The sequence below is a fragment of the Thermobia domestica genome, chromosome 8 (genome assembly GCF_964235325.1).
Source record: "Thermobia domestica chromosome 8, izTheDome1.hap1.1, whole genome shotgun sequence".
Lineage (NCBI taxonomy): Eukaryota > Metazoa > Arthropoda > Insecta > Zygentoma > Lepismatidae > Thermobia > Thermobia domestica.
The window spans coordinates 37,963,232-37,982,519 of record NC_137461.1 but is presented as its reverse complement, the minus strand read 5'-3'; the positions used below and the strand labels follow the sequence as shown (position 1 = coordinate 37,982,519).

General features: G+C 32.6%; 1 long non-coding RNA gene across 1 annotated transcript; it reads right to left on the bottom strand.

Moving 5' to 3' along the window:
* Positions 1-6,162: 6,162 nt before the first annotated feature.
* Positions 6,163-10,569, bottom strand: LOC145691653 (uncharacterized). Its single transcript, XR_014132467.1, has 3 exons — positions 10,526-10,569; positions 7,561-7,687; positions 6,163-6,595 (listed from the first exon to the last, which is right to left on the bottom strand). It is a non-coding gene; the product is annotated as an uncharacterized LOC145691653 (long non-coding RNA).
* Positions 10,570-19,288: the final 8,719 nt, after the last annotated feature.

Genomic DNA, 19,288 nt, shown 5'->3' with positions numbered 1-19,288 from the left:
AACCTCTACTATAAATCTACAGTTTTAAGTTTCATACAGTGTTACTTTTCTGTACATTTTTAATGTTGAAAAACGTATTTATCATTGTCATTCATGACCATTATTGTTTCTTTATTGTTGCAGACTATTTCATAACTTAAAATTTTTAAATATCATTCAATACTTTCGACAAAGCAAACATGCATACAAATTATCTACATTTGTGTTTTAAAGGTACAGGGTATTAGTTTATTTGGTCGTTATTTAGTGATCTTCCTTTTTAGTGAAAGGTTAGATACAGTTTTCGAAAGAGAAAGTGGAGTGTTAAAAACCCCAGTCCTATATTTCATTGTAATTGTTTTCTATTTTAAAATTAGAATGAAAAATAAGCACAAAGGTTTACCACGGGGGGAAACCAGTGATCGAGCTTTCTTCTCTCTAAGGAGATCAGCAACCACAGAAAAATACCAAGGTATTTTATATTTACAAATTATATATATACTTTAGAGCAGCGTTTCCCCACCTTTTTCAACTTACGGCATACTACAGGTGTAACTTGAATTCTCGCGGCACACAAACAAACACACACACACATATATATATAGTGTGCCGTATATATATATGTGTGTGTGTAGTGTGCCGTAAGTTGAAAAAGGTTGGGGAACGCTGCTCTAAAGTATTACTAACTCCAACTAAACTGAGAAAATTGCTGAGAAGCTGGTCTCGAACACGAGGCGGAATGGGAAAGTATTATGAGAAAGAACGGTCGCAAGATAAAGACGCTAGCCAGCAGTGTTGCTATAATGCAACAAAATATCACTAACAAAGGAGTTGGGTCAAAATTGACCCACGCCGCCGTTCTAGTATAATTGTTTGGTATTTCAAAAGGCAAAGTGTGGATAAGAGTGATACTTAATACAAATATTTCTTCAAGAGAACGAGTAAAAGTCACAAAAATTTGATCAGATTCGTAAGAAAATAGAAAAATTGTTAAAACGGGTCAAAAATGGGCCAAAAATGACCCAGCCGCCGTTCTAGTGTTAATACGTATTTGCACATCTTCACTTCATCTACTTCATCTACCTAAGTGTTTTCAGTTCGTTTTACTGCATACTATTTGGTGTGGCGACGTAGTTGATGAGTAAAATGGGATATGAGCATAACTAGCAATTCTTCAATATTCTGGATTCCAGAAAGCAAAAATGACGAAAAAGAAATAATTTGCCGCAGAGATATATTAGTGTTTATTTTTTCAACTTAACATGCTTATTTTTTTAATGGTTATATTACTTATGAATATCTTATTTTCATATTTATTATAATTATAAAAATAATGATTTCTTTTGGAAACTCCTTTTTCCAACTCAGTAAAAGTTCCAAATTAGCGTACATCTGGTCAAAACTCAAAGAAATTCCTTATCCAAGTAATTATCAAATGCCTTCATCGAAGTGCAAATAGGATGTTTTACTTAGTTTTAACAGAGTTCTTTATAAAGTAACAACATGTCTGTAAAATCTTTATCGTGGAAATGTGTTTTCATGGTCCCAGAATTTTCTGTTTCTAATAGTAACAAACACATTCTCTTTAACAAAGCAGAGTAGCAAACACATTCAATTAAAGAAAAGTGCTCAAGATTTAAGGACTCTTTACTTACTAAGACATGACTATCATAATCTATACCTATGTGCACTCATGTCCAAATTTATTGTCGCATGTCTATAAATACGTTCTTGTAGGAATATAATTTGATAAATTCACCTGGTATTTTTTATAATGTTAGTATGTATATAATTGACAAAGACATTGGTGTTTCAAATTTCATGTCAAAAGAGTAGTAAATAAGAACAATAAAACAAAAATAAAACTTTCTTGCCCATTTTCCAACATTCTGTTTCACTCATTCTAATTTTCGCATTTGTAATTCTTTTCCTATGAAATTTACCACAAATATACCTTCCTCGATTATCCACATAGTATCAGTATTAAAAGTACCATGTAAAATCACTATCAAGTTATATTCTTACATGAATACAGTTATAGATATGCGGCAATCATTTTGGACATGAGTGTACATTCATTTTCTTACGAGCCTTTCACCAAACGTTTCAATAAATTCTTTTTCTTTAGTTATTAATAGTGAGAGTTCTATGGTAGTTTTTAGGAACGTTTAAAATTTCTAAAATTTTCCGAGCTGATTTATTACAAATATACTTCCTGTTATTTAGTTAAGTAAAAAAAACTATTTCTAATATTTCCTCAATTTAACATGTTAATTTGACGTTTGTAAACTAAAACAAAATGTTTCTAAAAAAGTTTAAAAATACATCTTTTAAGGCAGAAAATCCAAATTAAGTTCCAAAAAATTGGTAAATTAAATCTAAATTATTTATATTAGTGAAAGCTTTTTAAAAATATTTCTATTCGTATTAAGCTGCGTAGATGAGTAATGTCATTGTGGCCTTGGAACTAGAAAATAGTACAAATATTTCGTTCTATAATTATTTCTAATAGTACAAAATCAAGTAATAGAACCTGTGTATAACCGAATAAATCTTGAGGTTAGGTATAACATACATTGCAATGAACTGGATGGTCCAAAAGTAAATATACACTACCATTCTGATCACTTCATTGTATTTTATTTCATTTCTTATTGTTATCCATCAGATGGAGTTAGTTTCCTTATTATTTGTTATTAGTGTCTTTTTACTTACATCTTAAGCTCGGAAGAGCCGAAGCAAATAAGCTCATAAACTAGAATGTTATACTTGATCAATGCAGAGGTATATAACTACTTTTTGACCACCGTGTGTTATCGTATGTACTTCACAAGCCCAGAGTACATTATACTCTAACACGGAACCCAATTGCCCTCAATTTCCTTAAGACAAGCCCTGCAGAACATAAAGACGATTTCGAAAGTTTGAAGTGGTTTTCTGAAATTGGTTCAACATTCAAAGAGTATAATTTACATTCACCAATATCTCTTTGTGAAAAATTACGGTGGTAGAAAGTTATTTCGATTTCCATTTCCATCGGCTAAAACTATTTAAAAAACAGGGAGAAATGGCTTTCTTATATTGATTCAGTGTTCCAGGGATATATTGTTTTCCTTTAGTGAGAAACGTTTTTTTGATATTTCAGCGTCAAATGAATACGTTGCTTTTCACTAGCGAAAATTGACTTTCTGATGTAGATTCAGCGTATCAGAAATAAATTATTTTTTCCACTTCTATCCTTTCCAATTATCCCTCCTTATCAATTTTTTATACAAATTTCTGTGTATTATCAGTATCCATGGACTTATTCCGTTAAGAATGAAGGATATCGTTCCACGGCGAGCTCGAGAAAATGTAGAAATAAGAAAAAGCTGGAGATGGAAGGAGGGGGCCTGGAACGACGTTTAAGTTAGGCACCATCCCAACGTTTGCTGGTATGAGTAAGGAAAACTCAGAAAAACTTCACACAGAATGGCTACCCTGAGAAAGGTCTTACAGTTTTCGTCTTAGTGCCTCCGCTAATAACCGAACCCGGGATCACTTACACGAAAGACGAGTATCGTACGCTGCATCAGTCCCTCTATTTAAACAGAAAGTGATAGAAGTCTATGATTACTGGTTCCAACACTAATCATCGTAAAGAAAAAACGATAATAGATAGCAATAAGCGGTTAATTGATATTCAATGGAACAAGATGTAATTCTATCTGTTTCCTTCTGAAAATGTGGAAGATATGGAAATCCACTTCAGCTCACGTTTCAAGTATGCTACCTTAAACCCAAAATGTAGTGGGTAAGGAGATATTATTTGTGGTAAGGAATCATTTTCTCAATAACAAGTTACATCTACGACCTTAACCCTCTACTGAAACGAAAGTAAAATTCTACCATTTCCCGTTTCAATATTGAACTCCCATAGTTCATTTGTCTGTTGTTTTACTATGTGAAACGCAACGTACTTGTTTGTCAATAGATGTACGCCATTTCGTTACATATCTTAAAATTATTCATTATTTACAGTGAATGTTTAATGAAGGAAACTTTAATAGGAATTAGAGATTTCAAGATTGGATTGCAGATCATTAATAAGCTGAGGTATGCAGACGATACGGTTATCATAACTAGAACAGAAGAAGGACTACAGAAGATGATTGACAAAATAGTTGACACTGGGAAGCTATATGGAGTGGAAATCAACACCGAAAAGTCTAAAGTCATGAGAATATCCCGAGGAAACGCTCCTTAAGGGTCAGAGTACAAGAAAACGAACTTGAAGAGATCGAAAATTCAAGTATTTGGGAAGTATTTTGACGAGAGACGCTTACTGCACCAAAGAGATCAGGTCAAGAATAGCCGCAGCCAAAAAGCATTCAACAAGAAAAGATTACCCTTAACTTTCAGGCTCAATATTGGACTTAGGAAGAAATTAGTCAAGTGCTATATCTGGAATATTGGACTGTATAGATCAGAGACTTGGACATTACGTTAGTTAGAGAAGAAATATTTAAAGAGCTTCGAAATGTGGTGTTCGAGGAAGATGGAGAAGATAAATTAGATAATTATTTTATCCTGTATGGTAGCGTCTGGTAAATTTATACATGTGTAATTCAGTTGAGTTGATTTTGAGTTTAACGTCCCTTTCAGCTGCGAGACTATATGAGACGGGACCTATTGATAAACGTGGAATCCAAAACAAATGAGCTTCCGCCGGGAATCGAACATATGTTTAATATATCAGGCTTACATTCTACAAGCTATTATGGCCCAGGCCTAACGTAGGAAAAGAACAGCTACTCTGAATAACTTCTGAGAGTATATACCTAAATTAAACAAGTTATCACTAATATATGATTCTACACAGAAACTTCTTACTATATGTTAAAGAGATCATTTTATAACATATTTCCTTCGATTCCCTTTCCTTTCCTTTCCTTTCCTTTCCTTTCCTTTCCTTTCCTTTCCTTTCCTTTCCTTTCCTTTCCTTTCCTTTCCTTTCCTTTCCTTTCCTTTCCTTTCCTTTCCTTTCCTTTCCTTTCCGAGCTAGGGCCACTAAAATTGAGGCTTGAACTTAGTTAATTTTCCCAAAACATAATAAAATCATTATTATAACAAGGTGTCTCTGTCTGTCAGTCACGCTTTTAGTAGTTCACAGTTAGGCTAACAATTAGTAGTCGTTAGGTGTGCTCTCTTTTATCATTAGCGTGTAGAACTATCAAAGCCGTGAGTGCACTACTACTAATAATAAATATATACGCAATCGATGACCTATCTGACCTTGAACAAGCTTAGGATAGTGGTAGATCTAGACGAGTTTGGGTTGCAATATTATGCAGTCCACCAGATTGGTTCAAGGTTAATGGGTAACGGAAATTGAGATTAACACTTGGTAAAGATATGTTTAAAAATCCTTAACTGCCATTTAGGGAAACGATTCATAGGATAAAGTAATTAAACGTTAATTTGTTGCATAAGAAAGTAAATGAAAGGAGTCTTGATAAGTTATGTTCTGAATGCCGTATGTACTCATTATAAATAATTGGTTTAAAAAAGAGTAAGTAACACATGTTTTAGAATCATAATCCTACCTTCGTGTTCAATATTAGTAACCTTACTATAGGTATTTTTTAAGTGAAACTGTCAGTTCTGCGAGGAAGGGGACGGTTGAATGGAAGGATTCAGAAATCGAATGACTGGTAATTCTCGCTATCAGTATATCTATATATGGTATTGTAATTGATATATTGCTTGGGATATTAATAGTTTCTCTGAACAAAATTGTACAACATTTATTTCTCTTTCGGAAATTGAATATAGACCCCATTTTTGTGACAGAATTGAACAGAGGCAGATATTCTTAATCCTCTTGAAAGCCTGCCTCGTTAGCTTTGTTCCAAAATTTTTCAGTTTAACGTCCCACGGATCTACCCTTTTAGGCTAACGGACGGCGGGATAAGCAAGTAAGTGATCATGAAATGTTAATTTGAAAGGGACAGGAGTACCACACAAAACTATTTGTCAGGAGATCAAACCAGGAACCACAAACACCAGAGAGAGTGCAATCAACTTATGTTTCGAAACGCACCATTATTCAACTAATCAGAGAAATATAGGTAATATTTAGGTGTATGAGAATAACTATACATAACGAATTTATTTCAAATTTTTATTCAAGTTGTTGTTTGAGTATCAGAACATTTTGTTTAGAATATTAGCTCATTCTAAAAACAAAATAACTTATTTAAAATATAATTATGTTTTAAAGAATAATTGCAAAGGTATTTTAGCAAGACTTTCGAAAGAAAATACAAAATTTGATTAAAGTACAAGCAGCTTTCCCTAACAGGACATGTAGATACTTTTATATTTCATTCCTCCCCTCACCAATCAATTTTATTAGAATGTAAAGAAAATTATTTATACTAAATATCGTTAAATTATTAAAAATGCATTTAATATTAATTTATTTTATTTTCTGTAATTTAGTTTTGAGCTGTACACACACAAAAAAAAAATAGTAGCTATATACTCTGTACTTAAAATTGAAAATATTATTTGACTATTTCACTGGAGACGGTAGCAACTGAAAATGGATTTTATCCCCAGAAGTAAGGATATCCTGAAATGAAAAGAAAGAGGCATTAACATTATTTTAAATAATTAATTATAAACAGTGTTAATAGAAACAAAAGATCTATTAAATACTTATCGAAATTGGCGACTATTACGTATGACTTATAAATATATCTAAAATTATTCTTCTAATGTGTAGTTTAAGTTAACTTTTAGTTGACGAATTGAGCAATCTGTTGGTACCATTGCGGATTGAACATTGATCTTTTATACAAAATGTAAAACACTATGCCTTCTGCCATTAATAATTTCATTATTATTTTAACAGTATTTCTTAATAGAAATTACACAAGTAAAGAGTAGAACTTGTCTACTTAGGTGTGACTCTAATGGTGTATTCAACATATCAATTCATTTATGTTTTGAAAATCCTGGACAGAAAACGCTTCAATCGTTAATTGATTTTTCAATTGGAGAAAAAATTATATTATCAAACAAATAGTAATTCAACTAGGAATTTACAAAACTGATTTTTATTTAAATAAAACGTAACCTAGTTTTCAGAAACCAATTTCGACTTTTATTTAAAAAACTGTCTCTGGAACTGGCTACTGAAACCGGTTTAGGTTTTGTCAAGAAGTCGTCTCCGTTTCATGGAAAAGCGAACCAATTTTAAAAGCAAATCAAGTTCTTGATAGAACACCCAACTGTTTTTTAAAATCAAAACCAGTTTAATGATATTTAAAAAAATCTTAAAAAAAGCTCGTTTTTGTGCTCAACTCTAAATTCAACTTATGTTTGAATGTTAAAATTTCAATATAATTTTAGTAAACTAATTATGATTGCTGGGAATGATTAGTAGTCTAGTTTAGATTTTAATGTATATGAAAACTCAAGATCACCTACATTTTTAGTTTCAAATAGTTATTGTAATTTTTACATCACTTCATGCATAATTTTTTACTCATGTTTTATAATTATAATATTAAAATTTGTTGTTTTAAAACTTACTCCAGATGAAGTTAGCAGTCTGCATATTTTCTCCTTGTCCCCTTTCACGTAATGGTACATAACCTTGAGGATATGGTCCTGGGACAGCCAATGCAACACATACCAATAAGGCAAGAAACAGAAATACCTAATAGAAAATAAATAACAATAATGTAAAACAGAATAATAATCTTTTCTCTACATGTGTACGGATGGGTAAGTTCCCGGAAAGATATTTTTCGGGAATATTCCTCTGAAGATTCCAGGGAAGATTGCCAAAAATGGTAATTTTTCGGGAATTTATTTACAATCACAAAGAAAATTGCATTCTATTACTATTTTATGATTTCAAAGTTAAATTCGTTTTTTTTATCACAGTACATTATTACTGTTGTCTCCAGAGGATTCTTTAAAATGTATATTCTGAGCAGTATTATGTTATTTTATTAATATTTTATTATATTTAGAGAGTACGTATAATTGTACATTTAGTTACAATATGTTCTATGCAAGTAAATATATGGTAACATGGTATAGGAAGTCCACATATTTTTACAACACTAAACAGTTTAAATTTATATGTAATTGGGTTTTCTAAACTTGACTCTACTATTGATATTATCAACATATTAAATTTTTAAAAGTTATAAACAAATTAGGTTGGGTATCGGTCAGAAGACACATATCTCACCATTTTGTCAACATTTGTCATACATATTCATGTTCAAAATATTTGCAAGATACTGATTTATCTATAATTTTGCACATAACATTGCCACATAGATCTTTCTTCCTACGTATTTCTTGAAATTTCGTGCGTAAATTCACATGTAAGAGAAGTCCGAGTACCTCAGTCAGAGACAGGAGACAGACCTACGACTAACGGTGGTTCGGGGTGTATTAATAGTACTTCATCTCTATTTCTACATAATGTTTACTTACTTTACAAACTGGTTTGTTTTCATCATTTGTAAATTAGTACTATGGTACTCTTTAGTGAAAATTGAAATGGATCTTTAAAAGTCATAGTTAAAAATATTTTTTAACCTCCAAATTATTTAAGATTTAGGAGTAAATCATAATAAATGAAAATCAAGTTATAAGTCACATGGTTCTTATAATTAAAAAGATAAAGTAAGGAAATGAAAATAAATTCCTTCCCGAGGATTTATATGCCGGGGAAAAACCGATAATATTCCCATTTTTTTATTTTCCCTTCCACCGGGAATATTCCCACTGCCCATCGCTATGCATGTGTAAACTATATACTGCATCACTATATACTGTGCATCACTGTATAATCATTCATCAGAAGCTATTGACAATCTCTTGTTTTCAATTGCATACACTATACTACCTAATTTATGTGTTGACTACTCAGACAAGATAAAATTGAGATAATTTTCCTTATATACATGGCCCCATCGTATATTCTGCATAAGCTTCCCTTTTATTTTATATCAGATCTATTTTAAGGTGGGCCCGTTTTTGAATTAGTGTTTAGTATTCCTTTAAGTGGTGAGGCTGTATAACACGTGAACTTACAGCTTAATGAGAAATGCAAATCATATGAACTCCGAGTGAGAGTCGAACCCGGGTCTCCTACGAAAAATGCGCTTACACTATTTACATAGACACCAGGGAGTTTGTGCAGGTAGACATTAAATAATGAGTTTAATTCCTTTCGTAAAAAGTGTTTTGTTCAAGTTTCTTGTTTAATTTTGGTTTAAATTGGTTTGGTAGTCAATAAAATTCGTAAGTTTGATACATTTTTGTTTAATATATCTACAAATTGCGTTGATATATTACCTTAAAAATATTATATTAATATACAAGAAAATTATTTGTTTGCAAGCCAATGTATAATAAAAATTCGCAAGTATTTAACCTCCAAATTTACTGCGTTTTTTAGCCTCATAAATGAACAAGCTCTTGGTAATGTTAACACTGTAATACTCCTAACGTAAATAGACATCAATTTCGACGGAGCAGTCCCCTGTTTTCAACAGTTGTCATTTTCTTTTTTCTTTTTTTTTTACTTTTAAACGAGATGTCTAAATATCCCCTTTTTTAGGCAAAAGTGAACAAAGTGTCCCGTCGATATCATTCATAGTATATATAGACAAACACCGTGCTGGTGGATTTTCTCGGGGTTCTCCCGTTTCCTCCCACTTTCTTCATTTCACCATTTCACTCATCTCTCATCATCACCGTCTCCGTTAGCCTAACCTGCATAACCGTGGGACGTAAGATTTCACTTCATTTTTAAAAAGTATATATGGCCATAGCAAATTCTACTCATTTTCGTTAAAATAACTGTGTGCTTAATTTAGTTTATTATTGTTAGTTTTTATTACTTAAAAGTGCCAGGACTATTATTGAATATCACTGAAGTTAATAAATGTTGCGTTGTCATCCTTTTTTATTTTGTAACTTGGAAAAACTGCTGGTACCCACAATGCAATCTAGGGATCGGAGGTTTATTCCTATCCCCGCATCCTTTTAATTCATATGCGTCACGTTTTCTTGAGTTTAAATTCTGATCACCTTAAAAAATAGAGCATATATCTTCGTATGAGCACTCATTACATGTAGTGAAATAATAATGTTTGTTAATAATATTGTCATTTCTATGCTATTTATTGTAGCGAATAAGCAACATGTAAGCAGGAATATTTCGCTCCCAGAAAGCGTAAAGATGCTAAACGCCAAAATGCAAATTTCTCAGGATATGAACTAAAACGAATGAAACAATAATTAATTCCAATTATTTCTTCCTTCTGGAATTCAGTTTTCACTGGAAACCTTTCGTATTGTCTCCTACCACTTGTTTCGTTTCTGCACAACATTAAACATGAAATTGGTAGTCTGGATATGTATTTAGTTGGAAATCAAGGACAGTGGCACTTAGTACTTTTCTACTTTCTGGCGGTGATTTACAATTACCATTTAATCCCACAAATGTAGTAATAATAATGATATTTACCTTTGAAAACATGGTTGTGTGGCTCTTGTGTACCGAAACCTTTGTGCAACTGTAGAACCATAGTACTTGTTCCAAATTATATATTAGTCTTTAACCTTGAGAGAAAGTATAAAATATTACGTCATATTTTGCAACAATTTGAAATGTATATTACGGAAGTCGATTATATAATAATTAATTTTAATGTATTAATGACGCTTCTTAATTACCGTTTACTCACTTAGTAGTAAGATTACATCATTGAACTTGAAAATTAGTATACAAACGATGGAAGGGTGTGCATCACTGCCTACTACATTTGACATGATCTAGAAAGTGATAAGTTATTGTTTTACTTGAGTTATTCATTTAATTGTTTATTATTATTGTTCCTCATCATTGAGTTTTAGGTGAATTAGAAGTATAATTTCATACACAATAATTCATTCTGGAAATTATATGATATCATTCAATTAATTAACTGTAGTCTGCATTTGAATATCAAATGAGTCATGAACACTTTATTTCCAACTTCCTTCTGATTATAAATAACAAGAAGTTTATTGCGTATTCAGGAATTGTCTTTCAGCATTGAAAAAAAGCAATGATTAGAAAGGTAATTCTTTAATAGATAAGATTATCAAACTACTTTTAAATAGTAAAATAACACCTCATTTTCCATTGTATTATTATTATTATTAGACACAGCGTTAATGTAAGGACACAAAACCTAAAATGTGATGTGTTTCGTTGTTGTTGATTGTTAGCTTTAATTGCAATATTTCTGTTCATTACGGTTAACTACAAACAGGAACTACCAACTTCTTTTTCTACTGTAAAACTAGGATCAGATGATCCGAAAAGAGATGACACCTCCTCATATTCATAACTTGTTTGCTATTATAACGCCATATTTAAGGTAGCAGACTACTAAGTATTTTTCAAAAGCTAAAAATTTTTCTTTTGCCAGTTTTTTTTGTAAGTGAAAAGAGATAATAAAATGTAACTTACCTCAGTTATAGACAATGTGATTCTATACCCGAAAATAAGAATTGGAAGTATTTTCAGTGTTGTCATCCATAGAAGTTACAGTGTGACCAGAATTTGAATTATCCACAAATCTAGGTTACGACAGCCACTAGAAAAATGAACTCGACGGCAATTGATGGGGTATCATGATGTCTGTTTTCCTTGTTAATTACTTTTTAAGTAATATTTGTATTTTAATTCTACTGTTTATTAAAATTATTTATTTTTTACTCTTTATTACAAAATAAATACAAATATTATTTAAGAAGTAGTTAATAAGGAACACAGACAACATGGTAAGTTATCAATTGCCGTTTAGTTCATTTTTCTAGTGGCTGCCGTAACCTAGAGTTTTGAGTAATTCAAATTCTGGTCACACTGTAATTTCTATGGATGGCAACTCTGAAAATTTTTCCGATTCGTATTTTCGGGTGTAGAATAACATTATCTATTACTGAGGTAACTTACATTTCATTATCTCTTTTCACTTACGAAAAACTGGCAAAAGAAAAATTGTTAGCTTTTGAAAAATATTTAGTAGTCTTCCCCCTTAAGTATGTTATATTTACTCCTTTAGGGTGAGATGCCAGCTTTCGTTTCTCGCTGGGAGGTGCAAATATGGAGCTAAAATTTTTTAGGGGGGATAATCTTTAACATGCTGAAATCGATATTTTTATGTTACGTATCTATATTATATCTTTTAAGTTTACGAATGCAAAATATCTAGCTACTAATTAGTACTTTTCTTAAAAATATTGTATTAAATCAGCGAATACTAATATAATTTATTTTCATAAATATAATAATTTCTAAAAGTTATTATTTAATGATTTTCGGCAGTTATTTATTTCCGGAAATTTAAGTTTTAAAATAATAGTGTTCAGAAAGGCTATGATATTGTGGTCTAATATTATAAATTGGATAAGAACGACAAGACATTTTAAAGCCTTGTAGAAGGATTTTAGTAAGTAATATTTTGTGGAAAAGTAGGAACAAGATTGATTTATCATTTTCGTAAATATGTTTGTAGAGGGAAAATTTAGGATTTGTGGGTTACACTTTCGCTTAGGATGTAAGGAAGCTGTAAATTTGGTTGCTTGAAGAGCAGAGAATTACTTATCAAATGATATATAATGTATATTGATATAATCTAACATTTACTGGTGTAAAAAAATCATTTAGAAAATACCTTTAAAATGGTATACGTGTCATCTTATGTTCTGGTATCGCGAAAACAATGAACATCAACTACATATATTATTTCACTTCGTTCTGAGATTTTTTGTAAAAAAAAGTAATTATCAAGTTCATTTTAAAAAACAGTTTCCAATTTTCAGCTTCCATTTAATTTATTTCCGATTTTTGGTTATTTCTTACACCTTTTTCCTTAGCTTTGATGAGTTTTTCCTTAATTTTGATGAGTTTTTCTTCATGTATGTTTCTTTATTTTTGGAAATTATTTTATGCTATTATTTTAATTTTAGCAATGTGCTCGATACTTTGTACCGAGGTAAAACCATTTTCTCAAAAGATTACAAGCAAAGAAAAAAGGAAGAGGATCTGAACTACATATGTTGGTCTTTGTTTGTATGTTATCGAAACTGGCGATGCACTGTAACGCTGCGTATAAGTGAAATGAAAAAACAGAATTTACTTTTTATTAAGTATTTCCAAATTAATTTTTGAGATTTTTAATATTTTTAAAATCATTTGTGACGTTTCAATTTGTTACCTTTTCGACTGTCTGTATCTGAACGGAAAGAGGCAGCGTGTCTAAGAAGTAACTCCTGCCCAGAATGTGTCCCCTGATTTTCACTTTCCGATTTCTTATATACAACTTAAGGACATGAAACCCCTCCCCGATACATAGCAGTGTTTGTTGCACACACTTTTGGGGGGACATTACCTCCCGGAACATTAGTTTTAAATAAACACTGCTTTATATTAGGCTGAGATGGTGAGAAAAGAATTTTACGCTGAATATTTTGTTGTATTTGTCTGAATAAATAAAAGTTTTAAATTTGTATTTTATTTTATATTTTCATTTAAAATTAAGACTTAGATATTTCGACTGAAGAAGCTATCTTATATCTTCCGGTATTACGGAATCGATGCCGGTCATTTGGTAGGTTTCTTTTGTTTTTCTAGAGTTAGAGCTAAAAGCTATTTTCTTTTAATTTTCACAATTTTAGGCCGTTTTTCAAGGTTTTAAGGATATTTTATACTCCATATATCCAGTGGTGCTATTCTAATCTTTTAAGAACTTTTTCTCTCTCTCTCTGTATATATATATATATATATATATATATATATATATATATATAAGGTGCGTTGCAAAATTATACGTACGATACAAGTTATCGTCATATTATGTGATCGGAAAGGAAACGAAAAACGGAAGAGAGGGCTAATGACACAGTATTGTATTTATGTTACACGAATACAGGTGCTGTAGAAATAGACACATATAGATGATAAGGCGAAACGGAAATAAAAAGTCTGCCCAAGAGAAGTGTTGCAAAAATGACACGAACGCAGACATGTGTAGCGTAATAACACGCCAGGTCGCTGCTACGGAAAATAGAAATGCTGGATGAAAAGGCGAGATGTATACCACACAAGTGATAGAAGTTTAAGATAGCGTACTATGACAAGGATGTATATGTGAGGTGGCGAGTAAGACATGCATAATGCTCCGTGGCAAAGTATTGTTTCAGTGCGTAATGGGGCAAATGGTGTCATATAAAAAAAGAAGGTGTATCTGTTACTGAAATTGTACGTCGAATTGGGCGGACTGCTTGTGGAGTGAACAATTTTCTTGGACTTCGAATGCGGTATGAAGTAAGGAAATCCTAAGGAAAGGAAAAAAACTGAAGCCACATCAGGAAAAGTAGGCTGTTTGAAAGCTAAGTTGTGGTGGAATATCCTTTACACCGTTGTCAAGAGACCCTAATATTCGTGTTCATAAATCTACCCTATCAAGAGTCGTGAAACGCTGAAATCATCTCTGATATAAGAAGGTAAGCATCAGCCACGACTCACCAGGCACTACAAGGAGCGATGGGTGATCTGGGCGAAAAAATACATGTGATGTGGAAATAGAACTGGCGTCGTGTCATTTTGAGTGACGAAACGAAATTTAATTTCAATGTCCCAGATGGCTGGCGATACTATTGGCACGATCTGCGAAAGGAGGAACAGATGTTTTCTAAACGACAGTAAGGAGGACAGTCGGTAATGGTGTGAGGGGCTTTGGTTATTATGGTACAACAAACCTTACATTTTCTGCATCTCGTATGACATCAACTACGTACCAAATAGTATTTGTAGACAATTTTTGCCGTTTTCCGCGCGAACTGCTGGTCCCAGGTGGATCTTCCAAGAAGACAATGCCACTATCCACTTTGCTGGGACCACCAGGGATTGGTTTCGAGAGAAGGAAGTGATTGCCCTTGATTGGCTTTCCAAAAACCCAGACATATACCCGATGGAAAATCTTTGGGGAATAATGTGTCGCTTAGTGTACGCCAACAGTACCCAGAATAACAATGTTCGTGAGTTGAAGGATGACATCTTCGCTGCATGGAATCAAATTGATGTGACTCTGCTGCAAACGCTGGTAGTCAACATGTTTAAAGGTGTGTTCAACTTACTGTTACACAGTGGCTCACTTATTGACCATTAGAACTAGCTTTTGTATTGAGTTCATGTCATTTTGGAACAGTCGTTATCGTGTTGTTTCAGTTGATATTTGTTTTCAATTTCGCTAGCCAAGAAATGAATGGACTTTTCATGGTCTGTATACATATTCTAATTGTGCATCTTTACTACATATCATGTATTTCATTCATGACGCGCATTTACTAAAGTTGTGTCACATATTTGGATCGTTCGTACCATTTTGCAACATACCTGATATATACTGTATATATTAATAGAGAGAGAGAGAGTAGATGGATATAACTCTCTTAGGAAAAAAAGTACATATAAAGTAGACAAAAGCAATTATTTACTGAATACGAGAAGTGACAAGTAGACACCTACACAGCATCCGAATACAAGATGATGCGATAAATTAGGTAGCACTGCGAATATCTTGGAAAGAAGTTATCCAAGATAGATGCTTGTCAAAAGGTATTGAAAAGATCTTAACTCAGGAATGGATCAACAATTGTTATAATGATATATATGCCTTTCAAATATAAATAATAACTATTACCAGTACACTCATATGATCCTAGTTCTCTTTCTTGATATCTCAGCATTAGAGATTGAGGAATAAACGATTATGCCTTGTTCTGAAAGATCAATGTTTGACCTTGTAGCTGTAAGGACTTCTAAAAGCAAAGATACTTAAATTAAACTTTACTGATCTTGGGTATAACAACGTAAAATTTATTGTTATATCAGGGTATAACAAACGGTTCTGCGAAGTGGAAATATTTTAACACCGGTTCTAGCGAACCGTTGCGAACCGGCTGAATAGCACCACTGCATATATCCATAAAACGGTAATGAACTGCCATAAGGCTTTTTTTACGTCTGAACTTTCGCCTCCTAGTAATGACACTCTACTGATAACCATTACCACAAAATTATCGTATGTAACTGGGAAGCTGTGGAAGGGAAACTAAACAAGATTCCACTCATATGAGGCCTTGCGATTACTTGACGAATCCGTATGAGCGTTCTCAAAAATTTAAAAGCGTAACGCAACGGAAAAAATAAACATTTATTATAATGTCGAATACTGCTATGTCGAATATAATGAAGTAAACGACAAACTGCTGCGGAATGTAGCTCGTTGCCATACTTCGAGTCTCGCATTACCATGTGCAATATGGAGAGGTATAAATAACAAAACAACTGTTTTCCTGGGCAATTTTGAACTGATTCAGACGGTCATAAAAATGAATGGAGTTTACAACTTTGTAACCCATAAGCATCGTGATTTAAGATAGGAAATTTGACCAGGTTTGGTATATCCCATAGCAAAAAGGTCAAATCATATGTATAGATGGAACTATCTCTCATTTAATGCCTGAACAGTAATTTCTGTGCAACTGTAGTATAGGACCGTCTTCCACCGTTGATTTGAATGGTTTTGAAAACCTGTAACTAACTCCTAGGTAGCAGTAGAACTAATCTAATTAATTTTATAACTTTTTGAATACTTTTATCAGATATCCGAAATTGTTTAGGGTACAAATTTAAATATAAACTATAATTCAGAACTTTTTGTTTAAACAATTACAATTCATCATCATAGTATCGAAACAATTTGAGAATTTTGATACCCTAGATACATGTATTGAATCCTTGTAGATAAGTAAATCGTGCTAGCACTTTCAGTAATTACGTAATTCTTTTATTCTTTTGTGGGACCAAGCGAAATGAGCACAAGGATACGAAGTCAACATGATTTTTTTGTCTTTATATCTTCCATACGTAGTGAAAGATTGAATTTTGGAATACTAAAATCCTGAAAAATTAAGATTGAGTTTTATCTTTCGCCATTTTTACGGTCTTTTGTGTTACACTTATAGATATTCTACTACTTTTATCACCCTTATTACTCTTGCTGAAAATAACTGAATATTTTTATCAAGCTATCTTTCTCAGGTGAAAAAAGAATGGATTACTTCCGTCTATTAAAATTATTCTTGAAACATACTGCGCTGAAGGCCCGTATCCACGGGGTGCTAGGTTGGGCCAAGCCTCTCCCTAAATTTTAACTGCTCCCCTAAAATTTTCATTGTAGGCTTGCAAATGAAGTATAATGTGGTGATGAACTATAATATGATTGTGTCAGCCCTCCCAAACTTCTACTGCCCCCCCCTACATATCTGGGCTGGCTACCGGCCTGCGGCGCTGTTGGCAGCCAATTTCGGAAACACATATGAGTCAATTTCACGTAGAACATTAAATTGGATCCAAATAATGCAATCCCTTGTGGGAACGTATGGATTATTTTAAATATTGCACTAAATCCAGGTGTGCTTTTGGGTGGACAAATACCATGTGCATGGGTTTTCTTGGGTTATACCCTTCCCTCATACTTCCATTATTCAATCATTTCATTCATTTCTAATAATCACCGTCTTCATTAGCTTCGTTGCATACACGTAGGACGTTAATCTAAAGATTTCAATATATCATTTTTTTTATTTTTGCACTTAATCCATGTAAAAGGCAGTTCATTAATAAATCTTACAATTATTACAATTTAGTACAGCTCTCAAGTTTACACCTCAAATTATCTGCATACATTATTATTATAATCAAAAACATTTAAAAGTCTTTATAAGAATTCACTTAACTGGCCATTCAAGTTCTAAAACTTTTTATCTTTGCTGTACTAAATCAGAGCATTTTGATTCATTTCATCAGCCTAAACAGAAAGGAATTAAGCGAGAGACTATGTTCCTTTGCCCTATGACATTACGTTTCTTTCCCCCATCATATATTGATTCTAAGCAAAAAGTTAAATTACATCTAAGGTAAGCGTTCAAACAATTTCGTACTTTTATTTTTGAACCTTTAATATATATTTGAACATTTTCCTTTCCTCTATCTCTCTGTTTTCAATGTGATCTACTACAATCTCTTTCATGTGACGAAGTAATCGAAGCGTAAAATGGGATATGGGCGTAACTAGCAATTCTGAAATGTTCGCGGACCAGAAAGCAAAATTGAGGGAATCACTAATTTGCAGCAAAGGTAATTTACTGTTTAATTTTTTTCAGCTTAACACGTTAGGTTGCTGTTGGTTCTATGACTTATAAACCTATTATTTTCATATTTGATGTAATTATAAATGTAGTGATTTTTTTTAGAAACGCCCTTTTCCAAGTCAGTTGAAATTTCAGATTACCTGTCATACTGAAAAAAAAACTCACTAAAACCACATATCGAAATAACACTATCATGCTTAAAAATTTTGACTCGTATATGTAGAAACTGTTCCTGATGTCATTTTTATCGCTGAATTCAAAAACACATTTTTTGTTTTGCCTAGCACATCAGGTTTTCTTACAACTTGGAAAACAACATATTGACTGATGAATAAAAGGAATAGTGTTTGGTGCATTCGAAAAATACATTTTGACAAATGAGCAAAATGTAACAACACCGAGATGTCAGGTAAAAACAATGTAACAGTCAGATACAAGTCGAGTGCGGAAGTGCTGTTGTCTGTTCTGCAGAGGTTCAAGTCTTTGTTTTGCAGTTGTTAGAAAAAACACCTTGTTATCATGGCGAATCGAGGTTGCGTAAATCACCCAGATACATTTTGTTATATTGGTGGCAGTTTTGTTCTTTGAAAACAGCGACAGAAGATAAGTAAGTTTGTGAACGTAACATACTAGAGGTACTTTGGTATGGATATCGGTGACCATGAAAAGAGTTTCGCGGTCTCACATTATGTGTCGTCTTGTTTTGAGGGATTGTGAGTGTTAATGACAGGTGTTAAAAATCTATGCCGTTCACTACACCTATCTATGGCTCGAAGACATTAGAGGGAACATAGCACTGACTACTGCTTTTGTCTTGTAAAAAGTTATACAACTCAATACAAAAACTGGAAACAACATTGTGTATCTCAAATTTCCGTCAGCAATTAGATCTGCTTCACATATAAACATTTACCTATTTCTGTTCCACCTGACAGATATGATAGTGGCGCTGACATGGAATATTGAGGTCAAACATCATTCGATGTTTATGCACCGGTAGGAACCACTGACAACAGTCATC